This window comes from Macrobrachium rosenbergii, chromosome 24 (genome assembly GCF_040412425.1).
Source record: "Macrobrachium rosenbergii isolate ZJJX-2024 chromosome 24, ASM4041242v1, whole genome shotgun sequence".
In the NCBI taxonomy this organism is placed as follows: Eukaryota; Metazoa; Arthropoda; class Malacostraca; order Decapoda; family Palaemonidae; genus Macrobrachium; species Macrobrachium rosenbergii.
This window is the reverse complement of record NC_089764.1, coordinates 26608736-26623735: the sequence shown is the minus strand read 5'-3', so window position 1 is coordinate 26623735 and position 15000 is coordinate 26608736. Positions and strand designations below refer to the sequence as shown.

Below are 15000 nucleotides of genomic sequence, written 5' to 3'. Positions count from 1 at the left end.
TTATTGAAAAAATATCTTTCTCAAACCATTTACAGGAAGACAAATGAAAATATTAGCTACAAAAATCATCAGAAAAAAAAAAATTGCTGGAAATAACCAGTGTTTGGACAACATCAAGAGCCACCAAGAACTACAACCTTGAAGAGAGAAACGACAGACGAACAACATAAAACAACTTCTATGATAAAAAAAAATCAACGAGAGTCAAAATCACGAGAAGCAATGAGAACGAATCGAGGAACCGCACGTCCAGGGAAACTGATGCGCCGAGAGAGATTGAGACTTCTAAAACACTTACCAGTTCCTCAGACTTGGCTGTTTGTGAATCACTTGTTACGCTGGATCAATACATCCGTCTGGAAAGAGAGGAGAAAATAAGTTACTTTATTGTTTTGCGGTTCGTCTCGATGCAGGGGGAGGAGGTCATCAATAAACAGAACGAGGGTGATAATGCTAATTGGAATTTTTTTTTTTTAAGAATATTGAGAATTGCACAGCAGACTTATTTAACAGTTATAATCAGATATAATTTATATGTACATACATACATACATACACACACACACACACACATATACACACACATATATATATATATATATATATATATATATATATATATATATATATATATGTATGTATATATTGTGTGTATGAATACTGAGAATTGCACAGCAGACTTATTTAAGTTATAGTCAGATATAATTTATATATACATACATACATACATACATACATACATACACACACATATACAGTATATATATGTGTGTGCGTATGAATACTGAGAACTGCACAGCAGACTAATTTAGCAGTTATAATCAGAAATCATTTATACGCACACGCACACACACGTATATATAATTGGGTACGCGTATATACGTATATAAGTAAATATATATATATATATATATATATATATATATATATATATATATATATATATATATATATATATATATATATATATATATATATATATATATATATATATATATATATATATATATATATATAAAGTATCCACAATACATATCTATCAAGCACTGAAGTAAACGCAAATACTAAAACGAGAAAGAATACATTAATAAACAGTTCACATTTTAGATACATTGAAGTCAATTTCGAAACATACCAATGTCAATTTCGGCTAAACGTTTTAATTACTGAAATGGACCGAATTCATTTTTGGGCACGAATTCATAAAGTCCTAACCCCACCCCTCGCCCTCCCCCACCCCGCGCTACTCCACCACTCACCGAATACCCCCCACCCCACCCGGCCAGCCTCGACTACCTACCTCCAAAAAAAAAATAAATAATAAAAATAAATAAAAAGTTGATAAATTTTCCCTCAACCTGGAACAGAAATTTATCAATTTCATAACAAGTGGCCGTGAGAATGGCGAGCGCTCGCTCATGCTATTAACGTTGGAATGCAAAATTTCCCTTCGTGTGCCTAGCAAATTATCAACGTAATTGCCGTGCAATTATCATTGCAACCTGAATGCGAACCAACCCTAATAACTGACGATGCACAATGCATACTACGGACAGTAATTCGCCGACAAAAGAAATTTGAATTAATGGGTGTGTGAGTTTGTGAGGAAAGTTTCATCGACTGTGAGAAATTAACACAAAGCTCATTGTTATCTTGACATGCTTGTTGAGTTATTGGCTAATCACTCTGTGTGTTCGCATGGGGTCAAAACGTTTATTGGGGAAATTATGAAAGAAACTACGAGTGATAGTGATAGTAGATGTAGTGGTGGTAGTATATGATCAAATGGAAAAAATGCTATTATTTAACAAGTGCAGTGAAAATATGGCTAATGAAATGACAGTCTTTTGTCACCCATATAATAAGGAAAATAACTAATGAAATCATACAAAAATAATCAATAAAAGAAATATATCAAAAGTCTTTTTTTATAAAATAAAAGGTCAGTCTATTTTGCCTATAATACAATAAATACGAAACCAGACAAACTAATATATCCATGAGGAAAATGAATAACAAACGAAAATCAGATAAAAAATATAACCTTTAAACAAAAGGAAAACACGAACTCAAAGCAAAGAAGAACAAAGCGAACGATCTGAATCTGAGCGAGTTTTCCATCGCGTCCCAATAAAATCTAGGTTAAGGACACTGAGTCTACCTCCATTTATCTCAAGGATTTGTCAGAGCGAAGTTTTCCCAAGTTCTCCTCGCTACGATGATTAGCGTGTAAGAATATAAAAGATGAAAATACAAAATTACGAATAAAAAAGAAGTTGGGTTTGCCCCGTTTACTAGGTCCTCTTTTTGTGATGATTTTGTTTGTTTGTTTGTTTGCTCTCATATGTAAATCGTTATGACACTTCTCAGCTAAGGTACGCAAGTTATTCTAATGCAATGAAAATGCATTCTCGCCGTGATGTGGTAATGCTTTCAGTCAAGTTTGCGTCCGGTAAACTAACGTCTCAGGAATGTGACAATACGTTCGATTCATGAGAACAGTGGTGTACCAACCGAACAGTGGTGTCTGGTTGTTAAATTACAAAAATAGCTTTGCGATTCAGATTAGCGGATTTGGTTAAAGTGGACATAGCTGTGCTCTGGCATCCTCCTCTAAAAGTGGGTTTGGAAATAAAAAAATTTGGGTTGAAAGCCATAAACAAATGAATAAACTTACAAAATCACTATTCTTAAATCAAAAAGATGTGGAGTATGATGTCATTAAAAACTATAATATACCTCCTAGTACAGATTTGTAATGACTAAGTTAACCATAATTGATCATTCACGACTGAGGTAACCTGCCTTTAATTATTACCTGAAGTATATATTGATGATTAGGCATCCAAATATGGGTGACTCATGACAAAAATTTATTAGGCATCCAAATATGTGTGGCTCAAGAGAAAATTTTATTAGGCATCCAAACATGTGTGGCTCAAGACAAGAAATTTATTAGGCATCCAAATATGGGTGGCTCAAGACAAAAATTTATTAGGTTTCCAAATACGGGTGGCCCAAAACAAAAATTTATTAGGCATCTAAATATGGGTGGCTCAAGACAAAAAATTATTAGGCTTCCAAATATGGGTGGCTCAAGACAAAAAAAATTAAAGACAAAATTATTAGGCATCTAAATATGGGTGGCTCAAGACAAAATGGGTTATTAGGCTTCCAAATATGGGTGGCTCAAGACAAAAAATGGGTGGCTCAAGACAAAAATTTATTAGGCACAAAAAATTTATGGGTGGCAATCAAAAATTTATTAGGCACCCAAATATGGGTGGCTCAAGACAAAAATTTATTAGGCATCCAAATATGGGTGGCTCAAGACAAAAATTTATTAGGCATCCAAATATGGGTGGCTCAAGACAAAAATTTATTAGGCATCAAGACAAAAATTTATTAGGTTTCCAAATATGGGTGGCTCAAGACAAAAATTTATTATTAAATATGGGTGGCTCAAGACATCTAAATATGGGTGGCTCAAAACAAAAATTTATTAGGCATCCAAATATGGGTGGCTCAAGACAAAAATTTATTAGGCATCCAAATATGGGTGGCTCAAGACAAAAATTTATTAGGCATCCAAATATGGGTGGCTCAAGACAAAAATTTATTAGGCATCCAAATATGGGTGGCTCAAGACAAAAATTTATTAGGCATCCAAATATGGGTGGCTCAAGACAAAAATTTATTAGGCATCTAAATATGGGTGGCTCAAGACAAAAATTTATTAGGCATCCAAATATGGGTGGCTCAAGACAAAAATTTATTAGGGATCCAAATATGAGTGGCTCAAGACAAAAATTTATTAGGCATCCAAATATGGGTGGCTCAAGACAAAAATTTATTAGGCATCTAAAATCAAGACAAAAATTTATTAGGTTTCAAATACGGGGTGGCCCAAAACAAAAATTTATTAGGCATCTAAATATGGGTGGCTCAAGACAAAAATTTATTAGGCATCCAAATATGGGTGGCTCAAGACAAAAATTTATTAGGCACCCAAATATGGGTGGCTCAAGACAAAAATTTAACAAAAATAAAGTAATGGTCCTTTTAAAAACTTTACTCAAACTGACATACAGGCAAACCGACAAGAGGTCAACAATTGGAGTCGTCTTCCTATTCCATGTATGGGTAAACCGGGGGTAACAAATATACAGAAGATACATAAGTCAAAATTAAATTAATTTATTATCATTTCAGAACAATTTTTAGTGTCGTGTTCAATTCATGTTTTCTTACTTATGGCCACTATTTACTTTCTGAATTAATTTTTGTCAAAATCTACAATCTGAAAAACATAGTGCATATAAAATGTGTAGATGTAGTATTCTATACTAGATCAATTTACTTTAGGAAACCCAATATCTTTCACTCGTATTTGTTGCCGAACACAATATAGTTTTGTGATGGAACTGACTCCAACTTGAAAAAAAATAAAATACAAAGACAAAATAAATCGAAACTAAGGCAATTTATTATAATGATATCAAGATAACTTTTAGGGCAGTGTTCAACTCGTATATCCTTGCTTGTGACTTTCATTTGTCTTTTGAACTGACATTTATGTCAAAATCTAAACTCTGAAATACGTGGTGTGTTATAAAATGTATAGAAGATATAGCATTCTGTACTAGATCAACTTACTTTTAAGGGAACCAAATACCTTTCATTCCTGTTTGTTGATGAACACAATATAGTTTTGTGATAAAACTTACACCAACATGAAAAAACAAAAAATATTGAAGATACGTTTGTACAGACTAGAAAAAAAAATTCAATAGGCTATCTGATATATACTGCTAAATATAAGGTTTACCAAAATGTTTGATTGTTATCTATAACAGATTACTGAATGATTAATAACAAGTAAAAGCCTTATAGGGTCTCACAAAAAAAAAAAAAAAAAATCACTGACTCTGTTCATAGCTAAATGGCCCACCACATCTCTTAATCATTCACGAAAACTAAATCTTTTATCCTCTTATTTCTGTTTACTTCTCTGCTTATACAAATAATCTCCAGCCATGAAAGATTTAAACGCAAAAAGGAAAACTTCTAAATCACGAGGAATTACGACTCTTTTCCTTTAAACGCTAACCAATAATGCATTTTACTCCACTTCCCTGAGCAAAACATTTCTCATTCTAAAACGTGAAAATGTGCATCTGTCTAATTCATAACAGGGGCATATACGTTCTTTTTATCTAAGTTCCATTTGCCCTCCATAAACTCTTTTGTTATTTCTCACCCTTTATATTCTAGCTCTCATATGTTTTAAGGACTGAGGAGAAAGCAGGCGCCTGCTATTTCATGTCATTAACTTGCAATTTCATCTTGGTACAGCAAGGTTAAGTATAAAAAATGTAATATTATTGTTGCTGACTAATGACGAGACGTCGTAACATAACACAACTCATTTTATAATTCGTAATTTTACTCGACATTTTCGTAACTCTAAAGAAAACAGTACTCATATTTAAACAAGGTAATATACGTTACAAAGTAAAAGGTAATTCGTACTTTTCCGCGCCATACGATTTCTTAAGTACCTCTTTTTTTTAAACTTATAATTACTTTTTTTTTCAAGCTAAGCTCCTCTAGTTATTTACTGAAAGGATACCTAAATCGTTGACAGGATCACTGTATGTAGATTGTCCCAATATAATAAATTATATATACTGGGTTTCGGACTCATTTATACCCCGAAGGCTTTGATATTAATAAAATGAATTTTAGTCTTTCAGAGTAACTAAGTTTCTCTTTGCACAAACACAAACACACACACACACACATATATATATGTGTGTGTGTGCGTGTGTCTTAGAAATCTGTTTCTAAAAGTTTAATATGCACGCCAGTACCCCGTACCAAAGGTTCAAGGGTATTATATTAAAAAGCAAGGCTACTTGTAGAATATTTCTACCCTGCATTTCAGACTACTTCTAGTTTTATACAGAAAAGAGATGACATTGAAAAACAAACAAACTGAATGGCAACCACCAGAATAATCATGTTCAACAGTGCCCTCTGACACTAATTAATTGACCTATTTCTCTCTTTTTAAAAGCAAAACTAGCAACCCCTCTCCATCACATGGGGACTGCTTCTGTTCTATCACAGCAGAGTCCTTGGCATGTTCTGCCACGTCTGCAAAGCCTTGCTTCAGTTGCATAGTTAATGACAATTGAAAATTTCACCACAGTTTAGAAGGATCAAATATATTGGGCTACCCATTCGACTCGTAAGATTTAACCTACTTTCCTTTCATCAACTGAATGATATTCAAGGTCATTTCATAATATTTATTATTATTATTATTATTATTATTATTATTATTATTATTATTATTATTATTTGATGGGAGTAGACCCTCTTTCAGACAGGTCTTGTTAAAGAGAATGGTAGTATCGGTTGAATTGATTTTAAATATGGTCTTTTCAATTCTTCTTAATATATTCTTCTCATCAGGGCTGATATTTGCTAATAACTGGCCGTTGCTCATTTCGAAAAACCATTTCCTTACCCAGACTATGAACATCGGCCAGTTATTAGCAAATACCAGCTCTGATGAGAAGGAAATAAGAAGAATTAAAAAAACCATAAATAAAAACAATTCAACAGATGCTGCCATTCTCTTTAAGAAGACATATTATTATTATTATTATTATTATTATTATTATTATTATTATTATTATTATTAATCAGAGGATAAACCCCTTTCATATGAAACAGGCCTACAGGTGCCACTTATTTGAAATTCAAGCTTTCAAAAAGTATGGCGTTCATCTAAAAGAAATTACAGAAGACAATAGAAAACACAGAAAGAAGAGGCCAATTATTAGAAAAGGAAAAGGATAAATCAATAAATAAATAGATAAAAATGTAAGTAAATTATTTAAATATAAGATAAGACTGTTTTAGGGCAGTAATGCATTGCATCTTTGCTTGAAGGGAGACTGTTCCATAGTCCGTGTGAATAATAATAATAATAATAATAATAATAATAATAATAATAATAATAATAATAATAATAATAATAATAATAATCATTATTCAGAATCAATTGCATTGGTTGGTACAATTATATACTGAAACACCTTTAGTAAAAATATATAAAAAAAAATACGGAAAACCAATCACTGTTACACCAGCGTCATTTGCATACACTGTTTGATTTACAATTTAAAAAAAAAGGTAAATAAAAATAACACAGTTATCCCCTTTTTTTTTAGTCAGAGAATGTAACACCGAGAGTAATTTGCATAAACGAATTAATTTGGGAAGCATCCATAACTCATGGCATTACTGACATGGAAAATTTAGGGAAGAAATTGTTTTATAAGTAATAGCCCAGGATGAAAATACGTCAATATCTCCATTTGCTAGTTATGCAATTTAATATTTTTTTTTATAAACATTCCCACGATTAATTTCAAATTATTTGATGTAACTCGTGAATAATAAATAATGCTATTTTTAGACAATAGGTGCAATGATAATAATAATAATAATAATAATTTCAAAACATTTGTTAAACTTGTGAATAAGTGTTGCTATTTTTTGACAATACTTGCAATAAAATAATAGTAATGGATTTCTTCACCATTCTAGTGAATCATGCGATTATAAAATTTTTGTGAATAATAATAATAATAAAAATAATAATAATAATAATAATAATAATAATAATAATAATAATAATAATAATAATAAGAGCAAGAAAAGCTAGTAATATCATTACAAATCATGACGATAACGAGAGTCATAAATCATATAAAAAAAACCACCCGAAAATTTCAGAGCAAATTTTTCGAGAGCCCGACACTCAAGGGCTTAATGATGTACGACTAACAGCGGAATAACTGCCCTGTGACCGATTGCAAAAAGCACCAAATTACCCTGCTGTGGGTGAGACCGTTACTCACGGCGTTACTAACACAGATTCTCTGTACGTGACTTCCGTAACGTAACGAACTGAAGTAAGGGAGTAGGACAACAGGGGCGTAACGGTAGGATAACAGGGAAGCAGAACGGAAGGATAATAATAAGGATGTGGAATGGATAAACGAGGAGATATAACCTTCAAAGAAAAATAAAGAAAAGTTTAAGGAATAATGAGAGATGAATAACGATTGGAAAAATATATGAAATGGATAATGAACGAAGGACTACAGAAGAAAGAGTATAATAAAAAGTAATTAATGAATAAATGAATAAAATTGTCATGTAGCATTACAAAACAAATGAATTAAAAGATTAAATTAATAAATAAAAAACCTTCACGTAACACTACAAAGAGAACGAATTGAATATATATATATATATATATATATATATATATATATATATATATATATATATATATATATATATATATATATATAGGAGACGAAGCATAACGTTACAAAATGCAACGCAACGAGAAAAGGACCTTAAAAAAATCCGACGACACTTTCGGCCGGTGACAAAATGCGTCAGCGATGCCAATCACCAAATTACACGAGCCTCCAGAGTTAACGCTTCCGTGGCCATTAACTCTCAAAAGTCGGTCAACCCTGAATGTATGCTAAATATAGCTTTAAAAGAGAGAGAGAGAGAGAGAGAGAGAGAGAGAGAGAGAGAGAGAGAGAAATATCATACAGCTGAAACAGTTTTCGTTTTCATAGTGTGTCCTTAAAACTGATTGCTTAGTCCTTACTTACTGAGGAGCAATATATATACATACATACATACATACAGACATACACACACACACACACACACACATATATATATATATATATATATATATATATATATATATATATATATATATAAATATATAATTAGCTGACCAACCCGGGACTTCCCGGGAAAACTCTGAATGACAGCTACGTGTAGGGGGAGGGTAAAGGGATAGGCGAGGGGAGGTGGAGGGGAGGAAAGTGGGAGTGGGAGGGGAGGGGAGAAGGGAAGGGGAGGGAAGGGAGAAGGAGAGGGGGCGTGGTTTGTGTTGATGGTCCGACTGACAGTTCTGCTTTTTTCATGCAACGGCACACCCTTCGAACAGTATTGGGTGAACTAACACGAATTACTGTGGTGACTGTCCCTTTTATCCAGGTATTACCGTGGCGACTTTCCCTTTTATCCAGGTATTACTGTTCTGTCTGACACCTTTTAACTAGGCATTACTGTACTGTCACCTTTAACCAGGTATTATTGTTCTGTCTGTCCCTTTTGTCCAGGTATTATTGTGGTAACAGTTCCTTTAATCCAGGTATTACTGTGCTGTTTGTCCCCTTTAACCAGGTATTACTGGACTGCCTGTCCCCTTTAACCAGGTATTACTGTGCTGTCTGTTCCTTTAATCCAAGTATTACTGTGATGACTGTCCCTTTTATCCAGGTATTACTGTGAACTGTCCCTTTTATCCAGGTATTACTGAGTTGTCTGTCACCTTTATCCAGGTATTACAATGCTGTCTGTCCTTTTTATCCAGATATCACTGTGGTGACTGTCCACTTTATTAAGATATTACTGTGGTGACTCTCCCTTTTATCCAGGTATTACTGTTCTGTCTGTCCCTTTTATCCAGGTATTACTGTCAATAATATACAGTATTTCTACGGTCTCGAGTACATGAAATGAGGGGTGATGAACCCGTAGAGTTTATTTACCACATACGTTACAAAGGGGCGGGGGCGGGGGAAGGGTGTGCGGGTTTGAAACCTACCCTGTTATCTAAGTTGGTTCAAATGATGGCCGCGTGCCAAATTTTGTCTAGATCGGTCAAGCGGTCTGGATTTCTAGAGCGCACCAGCATACAAACATACAAACATTCACTGTTATATATGAGATGTGTGTGTGTGTGTGTGTGTGTGTGTGTGTGTGTGTGTGTGTGTGAGTTAGGAAGAGGGAGGCAGAGAGCTGCGCTGTCAAGCCTGTCACTCAAGGTCCTTTCCCCGAGATGCACCGTTCGCCCAATAGGATATGAATAAATGTCAACGACACTTGCCGGAAAGAGCATTTCAGTTGATTTCAAATTTCAAGAAAAGAAAGGCCTAGGCGCTGACAGCTACCTCGTCAGTCGTGTGTCTAATATTTTTAGCTTATTCATTTCGTGTTTGCTGGTGTTCGGAATATTTATCATGACACGATTGTGTCAGATTTCCTTTTCTTTTCAATGATTAAGCAGTGTCCTAGAATGAATCTTCTGACTAAAACAACACAGATACGCAGTAACACTACATATTTCGTTATATATATATATATATATATATATATATATATATATATATATATACATATTCATATGTACTTGGATAAATATAAATATATATACATATTCATATATATCACATAAATATATGGATATATTAAAAACATACATATATATTATATTATATAAATATATATATATATATATATATATATATATATATATATATATATATATATATATATATATATATATATATATATATATATATATATATTTACAATTATATAGCGTGTAAGTATGTATGATTTCATAATTTCATACTATTTCACTTTGTTATAAGAAACATGCAGTGCATAAGAACGCGTTCATATGCGCATACTCCAACACACACGCACACACACGCGCGCGCACATCCCTACACTGACGAAACCACACACAAACCAAACAAACAAAACCACGCAAAGAATAAATAAGCAAACTCATAAAATCCTGAGACAGAAACACCGGAAAACATTTGACTGTCTATCTAGCCACCAATCTGTCCTCGAGTCGAAGCGATACATGGCAAGGAAGAAGAAGAAGAAGAAGAAGAAGAAGAAGAAGAAGAAGAAGAAGAAGAAGAAGAAGAAGAAGAAGACGAAAAGCTTTTGGGCCTAATCCTCACTTACATGGACCCATCAAGGGACATCGTATGACACGCATTCGGAATTGAGTGTAACTGACAACAATAACTCATGGTGTTGTTGTCTCTGTTATGACTAAAAGGTATTTTCGTCTTTTTTTCTTTTAATTCTTTTGTTTGTTATCTGTGCAGCTGTTTGCGTGATTTGCAGTGCTCTGCAATGCTCTGCATTAAAGACCTGCGAGGTATCTTAAATTTTTTCTTTTTTACTTTTTCGTTATTTGCAAAAGTATCTGGGTGATTTGCAATGCTCTGCATTAAAGATCTGTAAGGTACCTTAAATCTTTTCTTTATACCTCTTTCGTTATTTGTGCAGCTGTCTGGGTAATGTGCAATGCTCTGCAGTGCTCTGCATTCAAGATCTGCAAGGTACTTTAAACCTGCAGATTCAAATGTTATCCAGTATGTCAGCTGTATCTGATAAATAACATTTCCAGTTTCCAGGAATCCACATGAAGCGTATGGGAGAGAAGGACAGACGTCCATTAAGTGAGAAAAAGCGTGTGATCTATCTTAACAGGAGAAATATTGATAAGCAATGCTTTGCAAAATACTTACGCAGTGCAGTGCAACTTGAACCTGCACGTAAAATAACCTGAAGAGCAATCTAACTAGTCAAGATCATATTTGGAATGATTTTTTACCTTCACGCAAAGCTGTTCCCTCATTTTTCCATAGAAAGAATGTTTTCCATTTCCAATGAAAGCCACTGTTTATCATCTCTTGTTGAACTCTGAGTTTCATACGCACAAAGAGAAAAATTATTACTAACCACCAGAAGGAGAGGGAGGGAGGGCGGTGGGGAGGGCGGTGGCCGGGAGGGAAGGGAATGAGGGGGTTTGGCGGCCGGGAAAGGTTGGAGTTGGGGGCGGGGGCGCTGAGTTTGAATACACCTCTTGATTTGCTGCTCCATTGTTAGAGCAGTTCATTACTTACGCTCCAGATACCATCTACCAGTTCCTGGAAACCAAAGCAACCTGAACAAACTTTACGGGCAGGGGCCTCTGGGTTTGGCCAGCGTTCCAGCGTTCTCTCAGCAACCCCTCAAAAAAAAAAAAAAAAAAAAAAAAAAAAATTCCAGCTACTTATAACCCACCCAAATTCGGGCACCGGCGAGATAACGTGGACTGGACCGACCTTAATGAAGGCAAATTACCAGGCCATCAATACTGCATCAGATCATCAATAATTAAAACAAGGGCTTGATGTGGTTAAAGTACACGGATCTTGTTTATACAGGTCTTGATCTCCTGTAGCATCTACCAGCCCCCTGTTGGGCTAATCCAAACATTAATTACATCTTCTGCACACTTACTTCCGGGAAGCAACTACAGATTCCGTTCTACAAAATCTCTCCAGCCAAACCCCAAATCAAATATTCCTTTCCTCAGATCAGCCCACTTTTGCTTATTATCAGCCTTCTCTCTCTCTCTCTCTCTCTCTCTCTCTCTCTCTCTCTCTCTCTCTCTCTCTCTCTCTCTTCTCATTTTTCATCTATTCTGTGTAACTGAGAAGTGACACAGTGCTGGGATGATTCCTTCTATTTTTACATTCTTCTTCTTGCCTGAATCTATGATTCTTTTCTCTCAATTACACAAACTTTCTTCTCTTCTTTGTTATGTGCCCTAAAATGTGTGAATCTGTAATATAGATAAAATTCTTATGGAAATTATAATTCGTGTTGTATGGTGCTGTATGTTTTATTAAGAATAATACACGTAATCATGTCAGTAACTAAGATTTTACGTCAAGAATGGTAAGAAAAATTGTCTCGGTATCCGGAGAAGATATACGTTTACCTGTTACACAAGAAATAGCAATATAAAATCATTTTAAAAATAGTTAAATGATAAATAAAGGTTAAATGATAACTAAGAATTTTTATTAGTGAGTGGAGAAGCGGTATTTAAGAAAACAGTAGAAGAAAGGTGGGCTACTCTTCAAACAAATAAAAGACGAATTAAATACATAAATATATAATGGAATGGTTAAGGGTTTAATTAATACTGAGTAATGTAAGTGGAATTTGCTATCGTGGGAGTATTAAAGAAGAATAAAAACAATATTAAAAAGAAGTAAAAAATCAGAAAAAGGCACTGAAGCTCACTGTAAAACAATCCATTTCATATATTAAGAAATTATTAAACTTAAAAAAAAAACACTGATGAAAAAAAATAAATTTAAAAGCTGAACTGAATCACGATGATTTAAGACTGCCATTAGAGTGAAAGGTCTTTGGAATCTGTCCGAACAAAAGGTTAAAATCCTTCTCCTACGCAGTTCTAAAGTCACACTGCTCCAACTCATTCCCAAGTTGACTCTTTCTGAAAAACTTTCGAGGATAATTCTGAAATGACTTCGGAAGAAGCTGCCCTCCAAACAGCTCCCGTAAGACTGAACACGAAACAATATCTTGACGGCGACGAGAATAACAGAGGAAGGGAGAGAAACCTACTCACTGCACCAGTGATTCTCAAACTGGGTGCCGTGGCGACAGTGTCTGGGGGTGCCGCAAGATTGTCACTGATTTTGTCTTGGCTAGATTATCTCAATGAACATTTGTAAAAAAAAAAAAAAGTTTGCAGAAGTCTTCATATAATTATTATCAGTGTGTTTACTCTAATTATGTTTATCTAATTCTTCTGGCATGCTCTTTGTTTGTAACTGTATATTTCTGCACGTACGGTGTGCTGATTTTATGTTTAAATATGGATAATCATTTTATTCATTAAATAAGATGTTAATTCATGCGATATGGTGGGATGGTGAAGAAGGGGTGCCACAATAATGATTGCATTAGTTAGGGTGCCATCACTAAAAAAGATTGAGAACCACTGACTATACCAGAACAGTAAGGCAGGAAATTTGAGAAGAATAACACAATAAGATTAAATTCAAGTAATCGGGAAAAGGAAAAAACAGCCACAACGAACAACAATGACTTCTTGAGCCCCGACCCCATGCAACATGTATTAAGTGTAAACAATGAAGTCTGTGAGGCAACACAGGCTTTAGCAGTGTTCGAGAAAGGTTTTCCCGCGTCCCCTCGTCCGCCATGTTGGAATTTCTTTCGAGTGGTCTCGGTAGAATGCAAGATTTTGATTTAAAATGTTACGTTATTCTCTACTAGTTTATATTTGCTTTTACCTCCCCATTTTTTGAAAATATTTATTCTATTCTTCACCTCATTTTAGTCACTGTTTATTATTTTTTTTTTCAAGCGGGGAAAAAATGAGAAGTTAAGGAGTGGTAAGATGGAGTTGAAAAACTCGCGAACTAAGTTGTCAATTATTTTATATTTTTCTTTTTAACTGTAAAACAATTATCAAGCAGAAAAATGAAAGGGGCGTGCTAGTAGTAAGATTAGAAAAGGAGAAAGAAAAGGCTGGAATGAAGGCGTAGCTGGTAAAGAAGGCAAAAAAAAAAAAAAAGAGAGAGAATGTTAGGAAACTGTCTGCCTCTTCCCTCCGGAGTCTCAAAATTCCTCCTCGGGACAGGAGTAAGAGGAGCCCTTCAAAGCGGTGGCATTCCTTCGGTGTCATTATGTCTAACAAATATCCTTTGTGCCCCGTGAATCCCTCTTCATAACAAACCCCTTTGCTATGCGTGATCCCTTTCACTATCAAAGCTTTGACGTCATCTGCGGTTGCCAGGAGTCAGTGGTTGACCCGACAAACTTTCCTTAGTTTACCCGAAGCCCTTAAAAGAAAACGGGGATTTGCTCTGGGTAGTCTGCTTTCTAACCTGCTTTCTCTACTTTCTTACCCTTTTTCTTGGTATTGAATTTATCATTTTGCTACAATCTGGTAACAATAAATAAAGAAATAAATAAATAAATGGGTGAAAGGAAACAAGTAACTTAGGAGATACGTGGAGGTAGGAAACTTAGGTAAAGAAGGCGAGTAAACGGAGATGTGAAGAGATATAGAGTAAACGATGAATAAAGGAGTGGAATAGATAAAGTTTAATCAAAGTATGAAGAACGGAGTTACGTAGGAATACAGAGAGTAAATAATTAAGCACACTGGTTAAATAAAGCTCTAGTTATTCAAAAAGCCGGGCAATGTTAGATTAATAAATAAGGAAATATAAAAAAAAGGCAAAA

General features: G+C 34.4%; 1 protein-coding gene across 1 annotated transcript in view; it reads right to left on the bottom strand.

Annotated features, from left to right (window-relative positions):
* Positions 1-15000, bottom strand: part of LOC136851942 (Ig-like and fibronectin type-III domain-containing protein 2) — a 485632-nt gene that overhangs the window by 218373 nt on the left and 252259 nt on the right. The window contains 1 exon segment of the mRNA XM_067126307.1: positions 299-356. The gene's annotated coding sequence lies outside the window, so the exon portion shown is untranslated.